Source organism: Molossus molossus, unplaced genomic scaffold, assembly GCF_014108415.1.
Source record: "Molossus molossus isolate mMolMol1 unplaced genomic scaffold, mMolMol1.p scaffold_m16_p_25, whole genome shotgun sequence".
Lineage (NCBI taxonomy): Eukaryota > Metazoa > Chordata > Mammalia > Chiroptera > Molossidae > Molossus > Molossus molossus.
In genome coordinates this window covers 2,498,818-2,512,588 of record NW_023425361.1, presented here as the reverse complement: position 1 = coordinate 2,512,588, position 13,771 = coordinate 2,498,818, and positions in this window count along the sequence as shown.

Below are 13,771 nucleotides of genomic sequence, written 5' to 3'. Positions count from 1 at the left end.
TGGGGGAAAAAAAAATTAAGATACCTAGGAATAAACTTAACCAAAGAAATAAAAGACCAATTCACAGAAAACTACAGGTCATTGAAAAAAGAAATAGAGAAAGATATTAAAAAGTGGAAGTACGTACCTTGTTCAAGGATTGGAGGAATTGACATCATTAAAATGTCCATACTACCCAAAGCAATCTATAGATTCAATGCAATCCATAAAAATACCAATGACATATTTCTCAGAACTAAAACAAATATTTCAAATGTTTATATGGAAGCAAAAAAAGACCCCAAATAGCCACATCAATCTTGAAAAGAAAAACAAAGTTGGAGGGATCACATTACCAGATTTCAGGTTATACTACAAAGCCATTGTAATCAAAACAGCCTGATACTGGCACAAGAACAGGCAGATAGATCATAAGAACAGAATAGAGAACCCAGAAATGAACCAAAGATATTATGCTCAATTAACATTTGACAAAGGTGGCAAGAGCATACAGTGGAGTAAAGATAGCCTTTTTAATAAATGGTGTTGGGAAAATTGGACAGCTACATGCAAAAAAATGAAACTAGACCATCAAGTTACACCATACACAAGAATAAACTCAAAATGGATAAAAGACTTAAATGTGACTCAGAATCCATAAAAATTCTAGAAGAAACTGTAGGCAACAAAATTTCAGACATCATACGCAACAGAATTTTCACTGATACATCACCTAAGGCAACAGAAACACAGGAGAAAATGAACACATGGGACTACATCAAACTCAAAAGCTTCTGCACAGCAAAAACAAAACAAAACAAAACAAAACAAAACAAAACAAAACAAAAAAGAACCACCAAAATGGGAAGGCAACTCACTCTATGGGAGAGCATAATTGCCAATGCTACATCAGATAAGGGGTTAATTTTCAAACTATATAGAGTACTCATACAACTCAACAAAAGGAAGACACAGAATCCAATCAAAAAATGAGCAGAGAGGAACAGAAAATGGCAGCGAAGTGAATGGAGGGACCCAGACCGTCTCCCAAGACCAAACTGGATTTACAACGAAAACAAAGGCAAACCGTCAGGAAAGGGCAGCCGAAGGACACCTTGGAGGACCACTTAACCAGAAACACCCACTCAGTCCTGGTAGGCTTGCGAGGACCTGAGAGGGGACCAAGAGCCCAGGGTCCGCAGCGGCCTGGGCAGGGGCCAGGGAACTAGAGGGGAAGTTAACTCTACCGTCTTTCTTCCCACCGTGCATGGCCCTGGAAACTCTGTAGCCTGCTAGGCTAGGCTCTCAGCTGAAGCCGCACAGACTCCTGGCCCCCAGGGAACTGGGCGGGACCAGGGAACTCGGAGGGACGGGGAACTAGGCGGAAAGTTAATTCTACTGCCTCCCCTCCTGCCGTGCAAGGCCCTGTAGCCACTGAAGCCGCACAGACTCCTGGCCCCCAGGGAACTCGGCGGGACCGGGAACGCGGCGGGGAGATAATTCTACCGCCTCCCTCCCCGCCGTGCACGGCCTGGAAACCCTGTAGCCGGCTGGGCTAGGCTCTCCGCTGAAGCCGCACAGACTCCTGGCCCCCAGGGAACTCGGCGGGACCGGGAAACGCAGAGGAAAATTAATTCTACCGCCTCCCTCCCCGCCTTGCACGGCCTGGAAACCCTATAGCCGCTGAAGCCGCACAGACTCGCAGACCCCAGGGAACTCGGTGGCACCGGGGAACGCGGTGGAAAATTAATTCTAGCGCCTCCCTCCCCGCCGTGCACGGCCCTGGAAACTCTGTAGCTGCTGAAGCCCCACAGACTCACGGCCCCCAGGGAACTGGGCGGGACCAGGGAACTCGGCAGGAAATTATTCCCACCGCCTCCCTTGCCACCCTGCATGGGCCCTCCTAACACTATAGCCTGCTAAACTCTCCGCTGGAGCCACACAGACTCCTGGAGAACAGGGGACTTGGCGGGATTATAGTGGGTCCTCCCTGGTGCATCCAAACCCAGGAGAGGGAGCCACAAACAGCAAAACACCAACATCCACTGGGAAAACTTGGCAGACTCCAAAGCCCACTGTGATAACGAAAATGGTGAGAAACAGAAACAAAAGCCAAATGAAAGATCAAGAGACCTCTACAGAAGATGAAATAAATGAGGTGCAGTTAAGCAAGTTAACAGAACTAGAATTTAGAGCCATGATGTTGCGGAAGCTCAACAGCATGTGTAAGGACATGAGCAACATTAGTAAAGACATAGAAATGTTGAAAATAAACCATCTGGAAATGAAAAACCAACAGGAAGAAATGAAGAATGACATATCAGAAATGAAAACCACACTGGAAGGTCTAAAAAGCAGAGTAGGGGAAGCTGAGGACCGGATCAGTGAATTAGAAGACAGGCTAGAAGAAATCAACCAATCAGAAAACCAAAAGGAAAAAAAGATTAAAAAACAAGAAAAGAGCTTAAGAGAATTGTGGGACAACTGGAAACGTAATAATATTCGTATCATAGGAGTCCCTGAAGAAGAAGAAAGTAAGCGAGGGCTAGAGAATATATTCAAAGAAATAGTGACAGAAAACTTCCCTAATTTGGTGAAGGAAGAAGGCATTCAAGTTCAAGAAGCTCAGAGAGCACCAAGTAAGAAGAACCCAAACAGGCCCACACCAAGACACATAGTAATCAAACTGCCAAAAATTCAAGACAAAGAGAGAATCCTAAAAGCAGCAAGAGATAAGCAACAGGTTACCTACAAAGGAACCCCCATAAGGCTCTCAGCTAACTTCTCACAAGAAACATTACAGGCTCGAAGGGAATGGCATGAAGTAATCAAGGTCATGAAAAACAAGGATCTGAATCCAAGACTACTCTACCCAGCAAGGCTATCGTTCAAAATAGAAGGTCAAATAAAGAGCTTCCCAGACAAAATAAGGCTAAGGGAGTACATTAGCACCAAACCAGCACTGCAAGAAATGTTAAAAGGACTGCTGTAATTACCAGGAGAAATGGGAAGAAAAATAGAACCACACTAAACAAAAATGGCAATAAATAAGTACATATCAATAACCACCTTAAATGTAAATGGACTGAATGCTCCCATAAAAAGACACAGAGTAGCTGATTGGATAAGAAAGCAAGACTCATCTATATGCTGTTTACAAGAAACCCACCTCACAACAAAAGACTCACATAGATTGAAAGTGAAGGGATGGAAAAAAATCTTTCAAGCAAATGGAAAAGAAAAAAAAAGCTGGGGTAGCAATACTGATATCTGATAAAATAGACTTCAGATTGAAGGCCATAACTAGAGACAAAGAAGGCCACTACATAATATTGAAAGGATCTATCCAACAGGAAGATATAACCTTGATAAACATATATGCACCCAATATAGGAGCACCAAAATATATTAAAAATCTTCTGGAGGACTTCAAAGGAGAAATCGATAGCAATACAATCATAACAGGGGACTTCAACACCCCGCTCACATCACTGGATAGATCCTCTAGACAAAAAATTAGCAAGGAAACAGAGACTCTAAATGAAGCACTAGAGCAAATGGATTTAATAGATATCTACAGAGAACTACACCCCAAAACTACAGAATTCACATTCTTCTCAAGTGCACATGGAACATTCTCAAAGATAGACCACATGTTAGGGCACAAACTAAGTCTCTACAAGTTCAAGAAGATTGAAATTATAACAAGCATCTTCTCAGACCACAATGGTATGAAACTAGAAATCAATTGCAAGAAGAACATACAAAGACATTTTAACACATGGAAGCTAAATAGAATGTTATTAAACAATGAATGGGTCAGCGAGGAAATCAAGGAAGAAATCAAAAACTTCCTGGAAACCAATGAAAATGAGGACACAAGAATACAAAATCTATGGGATGCAGCAAAAGCAGTTCTGAGAGGGAAGTTTATAGCACTACAGGCCTACCTCAAAAAAGAAGAAAAATCTCTAATAGACTACCTAACCTCACAACTTAAAGAACTAGAGAGTAAACAAAAAGAAAACCCCAGAGCAAGTAGAAGAAAAGAAATAGTAAGGATCAGAGCAGAAATAAATGACATAGAGACCAAAAAAACAATCCAGAGGATCAATAAAACAAAGAGCTGGTTTTTCGAAAAGATAAACAAGATTGATGGACCCTTAGCTAGACTCACCAAGAAACAAAGAGAGAGAACGCAAATACATAAAATCAGAAATGAAACAGGAGAGATAACAACTGACCCTACAGAAATACAAAAGATCGTTAACAACTTCTATGAAAAATTATACGGCAACAAATTCGAAAATCTAAGCGAAATGGACAAATTTTTAGAAACACATAGCCTCCCAAAATTGGATCAGATAGAGATTGAAAACTTGAACAGACCAATAACAACAGACGAAATTGAAGATGTAATCAAGACTCTTCCAGCAAACAAAAGCCCAGGCTCAGATGGCTTCACAGGGGAGTTTTACCGAACATTCAAAGAAAAATTAATACCCATTTTCCTCAAACTATTTCAAAAAATTCAAGAAGAAGGAAGACTGCCAAACTCGTTTTATGAAGCCAGCATAACTCTAATTCCAAAACCAGAAAAAGACACAACAAAGAAAGAAAACTACAGGCCAATATCCCTGATGAACATAGATGCCAAAATCCTGAACAAAATACTAGCAAATCGAATCCAGCAATACACCAGAAAAATTATCCACCATGACCAGGTGGGATTCATCCCAGGGATGCAAGGCTGGTACAATATTCGCAAATCCATAAATGTGATACACCACATAAATAAATTGAAGAATAAAAACCACATGATCATATCTGAAAAAGCCTTTGACAAAATCCAGCATCCATTTCTGATAAAAACGCTCAGCAGTGTGGGAATTGAGGGATCATACCTAGACATAATAAAGGCCATATATGAAAGACCTACAGCCAACATCATACTCAATGGGCAAAAACTAAAAGCATTTCCCTTAAGAACAGAAACAAGGCAAGGATGCCCACTTTCGCCACTCCTATTTAACATAGTACTGGAAGTCTTAGCCACAGCAATCAGACAGGAAGATAAAATAAAAGGGATCCAAATTGGAAAGGAGGAAGTGAAATTGTCATTATTTGCAGATGACATGATACTGTACATAGAAAATCCCAAAGACTCCACCAAAAGCTTACTAGACTTAATAAATGAATTTGGCAAAGTAGCAGGATACAAAATTAACATCAAGAAATCGATGGCATTCTTATACACCAATGATGAACTCACAGAAAGAGAAACTAGGCAAACAATCCCATTTACCATTGCGGCAGAAAAATTAAGATACCTAGGAATAAACTTAACCAAAGAGATAAAGGACCTATTCGCAGAAAACTACAGGACTTTGAAAAATGAAATAGAGCAAGATGTAAAAAAGTGGAAGAACATACCCTGTTCATGGATTGGGAGAATTAACATCATTAAAATGTCCATATTACCCAAAGCAATCTATAGATTCAACGCAATCCCCATCAAAATACCAACGGCATACTTCAAAGAATTAGAACAATTACTTCAAAAGTTCATATGGAACCAAAAAAGGCCTCGAATAGCCACAGCAATCTTGAAAAGGAAGAACAAAGTTGGAGGGATCACAATACCAGATTTCAGGTTATACTACAAAGCCACCATAATCAAAACAGCCTGGTACTGGCACAAGAACAGGTATATAGACCAGTGGAACAGAATAGAGAACCCAGAAATGGACCCTAGGCAATATGCTCAATTAATATTTGACAAAGGTGGCAAGAGCATACAGTGGAGTAAGGACAGACTCTTTAATAAATGGTGCTGGGAAAATTGGACAGCTACTTGCCGAAAAATGAAACTAGACCATCAACTTACACCCTACACCAAAATAAACTCAAAATGGATAAAAGACTTAAATGTAACTCATGAATCCATAAAAATCCTAGAGGAGACTGTGGGCAACAAAATCTCAGACATCATACGCAGCAGAATTTTTACTGACACATCACCTAAGGCAATAGAAACAAAGGAGAAAATGAACACATGGGACTACATCAAACTCAAAAGCTTCTGCACAGCGAAAGATACAATCATCAAAACGGAAAGGCTACCCACTATATGGGAGAGCATAATTGCCAATGATATATCAGATAAGGGGTTAATTTCCAATACATATAGAGTGCTCATACAGCTCCACAAAAGGAAGACAAAGAATCCAATTAAAAAATGGGCAGAGGAACTAAATAGACACCTCTCCAAACAGGACATACAAATGGCTAAGAGACATATGAAGAAATATTCATCATCACTAATCATCAGAGAGATGCAAATCAAAACAACAATGAGGTATCACCTCACACCGGTCAGAATGGCCGCCATCAACAAATCATCAAACAACAAGTGTTGGCGAGGGTGTGGAGAAAAGGGGACTCTAGTACACTGTTGGTGGGAATGCAGACTGGTGCAGCCACTATGGAAAACAATATGGTGTCACCTCAAAAAATTAAAAATTGAACTCCCATTTGACCCAGTGATCCCATTTCTAGGAATATACCCTAAGAAGCCTGAAACACCAATCAGAAAGAATATATGTACCCCCATCTTTGTAGCAGCACTATTTACAATCGCTAAGATCTGGAAACAGCCCAAGTGCCCATCAGTAGATGAATGGATTAAAAAGCTGTGGTACATATACACAATGGAGTACTACACAGCGGTAAGAAAGAAAGATCTCTTATCCTTTGAGACTACATGGAGGGACCTGGAATGTATCATCCTAAGTGAAACAAGCCAAGCAGAGAAAGACAAATTTCATATGATCTCACTGATTTCTGGAATATAATGAACATAACAGTTTGAGGACAATCCCCTAAGGAGTGGGGAGCTGAGAGAGGGATGAACAACAGAATTTATATGCATGTAGGCATGAACAGTGGACATGGACAACAATCGGGGGAAGGGGCAGGGAGGGAAGGGGGAGGGGGGAATCACTGGGGGAAAAAAGGAGAATCATTTGTAACAAAAATTAATCAATAAAAAAAAAAAAAGAAAGAAAATGACATCCCATGTAAAGCACAGCATAAGAAATATAGCCTAGTAATATTTTAATAACCATGTATGGTGCCATGTAGGTACTGGAAATATCAGGAGGAACACTTTGCAAAGTATACGACTGTCTAAGCACTATGCTGTACACCTGAAACTAATACAAAATAATACTGAATGTAAACTGAAATTGAAAAAAAAAATTTTAATAAATACAAAGATTTTTTTTCAAAAGAGAACTGACACCCCGGTTGATAGTCACGCTCTTAGGTCTGAGCCATGCTCTAAAAGTCTCTGTGCTTCAGGTTTAAACAGTACATTTCAGCCAATGCCTTCAAGGCAATCCTCTCCAATGAAACCATTTTAGATATTTATACCCCAGATAGTACACATCTTTCTATCATTGCTAATAAAATTTATCTTAATCTAAAAAAAAAAAAAAAAAAATGAGCAGAGGAGCTGAATAGACACCTCTCCAAACAGAACACACAAATGACAAAGAGACATATGAAGAAATGCTCAACATCACTAATCATCAGAGAGATGCACATTAAAACAACAATGAGGTATCACCTCACACCAATCAGAATGGCCATAATCAACAAATCATCAAACAAAAAGTGTTGGTGAGGGTGTGGAGAAAAGGGGACTCTAGTACACTGCTGGTGGGAATGCAGACTGGTGCAGCCACTATGGACAACAATATGGTGTTAACTCAAAAATTAAAAATTAAACTGCCATTTGACCCAGTGATCCCACTATCTAGGAATATATTCTAAGAAGCCTGAAACACCAGTCGGAAAGAATATATATGTACCCCTATGTTTATAGCAGCACTATTTACAATAGCTAAGATCTGGAAACAGCCCAAATGTCCATCAGTAGACAAATGGATAAAAAGCTGTGGTACATATACACAATGGAGTACTATGCAGCTATAAGAAATATCTCTGAAAAGAAAGATCTCTTATCCTTTGCGACAACAGGGAGGGACCTGGAAAGTATTATCCTAAGCCAAACAAGCCAAACAGAGAAAGACAAGTCTCATATGATCTCACTTATTTGTGGAATATAATGAACATAACAGTCTGAGGAATGCGGTAGTCCCAGAGCCTTGGAAGTGGGGTACAAACTGACAATCCTCAGAGGAGGGGTGGTGGGGGAGAGATAAACCACAGAACTTATATGCATGTATGCATGAACAATGGACATGAACAACAAAGCTGGGGACAAGGTGGGGAGGGATGGGGAGGGGGGAATCAATGGAGGAAAAGGGGAAACATCTGTAACAAAAATCAATCAATTAATTAATTTAAAAATTAATAAATAAATAAATATTTCAAAGTGGAATGATCAATATGAAACTAGCTAGACTTGGAAATAGAAGACTGTATTCCAGTTTGAATATTTACTTACAGCTATGTAAATACTGGAATTCCATAGTTTTGTAAGACAGAGATCTAGTGACTGAAACCAATATAAACAGAGCAAGGAAGGAATCCATTTACTTAATGTGGACTTTAAAGTAGGACACAAAGGTAGGATTTTAGCTGTGGGCATGGCAGGAAGATGGCTCAGAAAGACATGAATGTCACTTTCCATGTTGTCGATATATACACACACACAGATGCAGCAATTTCTATAAAACATACAACTTATTTTACATAGCCAAACTTTTTTTTTTTTACAATTTCACCACAGAGCAGCAACCATCACAGAGTTTTCCTCATTTTCCTTTGCCTCTATCTTGACATTATTTTCTTTCAGAAAGAAAACTATGATTATGTAAGATATTGCTTTCAAATCCTTATTTCAGTGGGTAGATCAAACAATGTGCAATGAATTAGAATTTTAACAAAATAGATGCAGTGATTATACAAGTGGTACCAAAGGTCTAGAAGAAGAAAACAATCCTGGTCTGTTATCCATGCTTTGAAAAATGCAGATAAAATATATGTCAATAACATTAATGATTTGAATTTGCTCTAAATTTCCATGCACTTTTATAAGATACTATTTTAAATTCTCAGCTGTATGCTTAAAAGATCATGCATAAAACAAGATCTCAAATGGGTGGTGAACTCAGTATAATTTTGTGCACTCAAATTACTAAAATGTTGAGAGACTTCTCATCAAGAGAATGGGTCCGCCAACCGTAGTGGATGTTGCATGTTCTAGTGCACTCAGAGAAGCAATCATCGAGGCTGCTTTCTGGGAGTTACAACCAATACAATATGCAGAATGTAGAAAAATGACATCAAACTGTCCACTTCAGTGTTGTCCTCAGGCTGACAACATTTTTCTTAGCTTGACAAGTTTTGACATTCTGCTTCCTTCGTGGATTTGCAGTGCATTGTAAGTATAGGATATTCATTCAGTCGTCTTGCCACAAATCAGAAACTACAGATGATAGTTGAACATTTCCACTACCTAATATTTAAAATGTTAATTCATTCTTGCCCAGGAGCAATTGGAACATCTGGTGTTGTTCTAAGTGAAGTCACTGGTGCAGTTTGCTTTCTGAATGGGAATATGAAGGTTAAGCTGGAGGGTAAACCAGTGGCATGTGTGATATAAAAAGCAGGAACAGTGGAAGAAGAAAGCAGACATTTTGCAACATGCTTTTTGTAAAAATTGGCTGTAACTTCCTCACAAGAAAATTGAGATAAAAAATATCATGCTCCTCAGTCAACTCTAAATGCTCTACATGGGGGTAATAGAGCCACAGTAAGAATTGAATGTTCATGCTCATCCAGATCTTTTTTGACCATGTTTTGAAGTCACAAGTGTGACCTCTTTGTAGATAAAGAAATTAAAATTACCAGCTTCCCCTGCAGCTAGAATGTGGACCAGTAAGTTGGGTTCTGCCAACCAGTCACTCTGACTTAAAACAGTAACTTGAAGTCAGTAAACAGGCATAGTAAGGGGGATGGCAAATGCAGCTTGGTTTTGTGTTCTGTGATATTGGTGGAAGCTATCAAACTGCTGCAGAGGCACAAGATTGTTAGTTAGTGATGATAGCAGCTCTGTAACAAGTTAAATCTGAAGTGTGGTCTAGAAATTGTTCCTGTTAACTCAATTTACAGCAAGTGCCTGCAGTCTTCCCAAAGATTCTGTTCAGTACTCAATAATTGTATTAAATCTCTCTCTGCTTGCATATGCTACAGTAGATTCTTCTACCTAGACAGAACCTACTAGTAGTCTAACAATTTAGCAACCTCAGCAGAAGAGAACTAACATTCCCAGTAGTTCCAGTGGTGGTCTGAAATTGCGTTCCATTGGCCTCACCAATTTTGCATGCCTACCTCTGCACTAATTCTGAGATCAAGAGGGCGTGAAACTATGTGCGGAGCTGAGACACAAATTTATAGCAATCATATGGATTAAGGGTGGAGAAGTCATTCTCTGAGAAAAACTGGGGTTTTATCTCTAGAATAAGGGAGCTCTGGTGCTGAACAGACCCAAACAGCTGATTGATTCTAGGTATTCAAGGAGGTTCCCTGCTTTCATCTTGATGTAGTTGCCATATAACCTGATCTCAGCATATTCTCTAAAACACTGCTCTTTCAACAATTACTAATGTTAGACAGGTGGTTTTTAGTCTGTTATGAAAAGGCATTAGATAAAGCATTTTGAAAGCAAGACTACAAGTCACATAGAGAAGTTGTTCAAAAGATAGCAGCTTTAATAGGATAGCTGCCCAGGTACCAACTACCAGCAATAGTAACTCCATGCTCCAGCACCGTCGTGTTTTAGAAGCTGATTCAGAACACTCCCTTATTTTCTTCTCCAAGTACCCTAAATCTATTTCTCTGCATTATAAAAATGAGTACCGACTGAAATAGTGCTAATTAGTAGGAATAGGTCCATTTAAATTAACTATAAATAGTACTAATTACCCTCCCCTAGGCTCACAAGGTTAAAGAAGGTTCATTATTACTGATATTATTTTATCACAACCAGAAAAGACAGAGATCAATTTTTTTGAGAAGTCTTTATGTCTAGAAATTAAAGCTTGAGTTTATTAAACAAGTACATCTATAAACATTCATTTATGCTTATGCAGAATGATAAATTTATATCCACGCGCATGTGTATGTGGCACACATGAACACATACATTTTAACTGATTTCTTAATTATTCAGAAGGAGAGGAGCTGCGTCAGATTCCAAAGCAGGTAAGCCAACTAACTTATGACACCATAACACTTACTCTGATTTACATTTTACAAATAGGCCTAAATATATCCTCCCTTGAGCTGAAACAATAATTCAGTTTATGCTAACTGTGGAATTTAAGGTAACATTTTCTTTCTGAGGTTAGAAATTATGCCTAATATATGCAATGTTTCTTTTTTGTAATGCTAATTAAAACAAAAACTGAAGTAGACAACAGATCCTAGTTATTTATGCTGAACTACCTGCAATGACCTCTATTCTCATCAAAAAAAAAAAAAAAAAAAAATACCAGACTAGCTTCTGTTTTCAAGAGAGCTATGTTATTGTTTCCTCCATTTTTGTAAGTAACATTTAAAAAGGAATATTTGAACATACTGTTAATTGTCAGGTTTAGTCTAGCACTTTATAGATATGTATACACTACTGTTGTTTAACTACTCGGTACAATTTTAAATGGTGAACCTAAATATACTGCTTAAAATGAGAACTTGGCTGTCCTTTAGCAGGATGGAATGAAAATAGCCCTGGCTTGGGAGGAAAACTTTTTAAAGAGTCCCTGGTAGTGATATTTTAGTTTTGCAGTTCAACCAGAGGTTTGGAACCAACAGGATATGCTTAAGTGCCTGGAATTCTTCCTGTGTCGTTAAACTGAGGAGTTACTGACATCTCATTTTTACTTTCATAAAGCACAAAATGAGCAATTAATTTTCTTCTGGGTTTTACCAGAGAGTCTGACTTTCAAAAGTGTCATGAAGTACGATGGCACGGAGGTTTCTGCCTCTCACAATACAGAGTACACCCGTGTCCTTCCTGATAAAGGGAACAGAATAAAGTTGCTCCCTCCGGTAATAGCAGCCCAGGTAAAGCCTGCAGGGAGCAGCATTCACAGAGAGGGCCAAACACTGAGGACCCAGCAATGGTTCCAATTTACCTGAGAACAGTGATTTAAAAAAAAGATGCTTTTTAGAATTGATGGACATATCAAGATTTTCCCAGACAAGAAAAAGCTAAAGGAGTTCATCATCATCAAAGCAATATTATATGAAATGTTGAAGGATCTTCTTAAATGAGAAGAACAAAAATATGAACAATAAAATGGCAATTAACACATATCTATCAACAATTGAATCTACAAACAAAATGAGCAAGCAGAACAGAAACAGACAGCTAGATACAGACAACAGACAATTTTTTGTTGATTGCTAGATGGGAGGGGACTGTGGGAAGGAATGAAAAAAAAATTAAAGAATTAGGAAGTACAGATTGGTTGTTAGAATGATGAACATCAAAAGGAAGAGGGAAGGGAGGGTGGGATGAGATAAACCAAAGAACTTCTATGCATATATGCATAACCAATGGACACAGTAATAGTATGGGAAAGGCAGGAGGGGGGCAGAATTGAGGTGGAGGGGGTCAATTGGAAAAAAGGGGGGAACATCTGTAATACATTCGACAATGAAGTTTAAAAAAAAAAGATGCTCTGCTTGAAGAAAACTTATAATTGGGCATTTACTTTAGTGTTTACTTATATTTGTTCCAATGTATCTTCCCACTTCCCAAATATCAGAATAGATGTTGGAGAACTCTATGGACTTAACTAGTCATATCCTGGGGACTTATGTAGAGTATCTTATATCCATCAAAATCCAGTGGGGTAATCAAAGCCATCAACAAAGTAGACATCCTAAGGGGTTTCCAGGTCAATAGAATCAATAGTGGTACCAACATCATTGGTGGTGGTGATAATAGTAATCGTATAATTAGTACTATTATTAGTAGCAGTAACAGCAACTAGCATCCATGGGAGGGGGTAATTAAGTTGAACCAGACAACAAATTGAGTCTTTTACATGAATAATTTCATTTAATCTTTACTTTATGATGTAGATACTGCCATGTCCACTTTACAAATATGATTTCTGAATCTTAAAGGTTTTAAATGCTTTTCCAAGACCATACAGCCAGTAGGACATATAATCAATATTTAAATTTATATCTGGCATAACAAAGATTTTTCTTAGGGGAATGAGAGCGCAGTAAGAAGAGTGAGACAAAAAGTGTAACCAATTCAGCAAACCTGAGAGGTACTGTATGGAGTAACTGCTTGAGTCAATCGGAGAAGATAAAATGAAAGACAAATTGGGTTTATTCTTCAGAATACATTAAAACAATTAACGTCAGGGCCTTAAGCACTAGAGTCCAGCCCCAAATTCAACTGATGAGATGACTGAGGCCAATCTTGGTGACAGATAAAGAAGAATGGCCTCATTATTGTGATTCCAGGGCACCTCTTGTTCCACTAGAATTTCACCCTAGGAACTATCCATTTTTGTCTAGAGAGACCAAGTTACAAAGTGCAATGTGCTCCTGACCCAGGTGTCAGATGCTCTCAGTTCTTGGCTCTCCTGGTTGCCCAAAGCGAAAGGCACAAATTGTTCCTCTCTCAGGCACAGCATCCCAATCATACATTCACTGACAGATGTTCACTGGATCCTACTGAAAAACAAACCTGATGCTAGATGTTGGAAATGCAGAGACAAATAAATTCCAGGCCTGC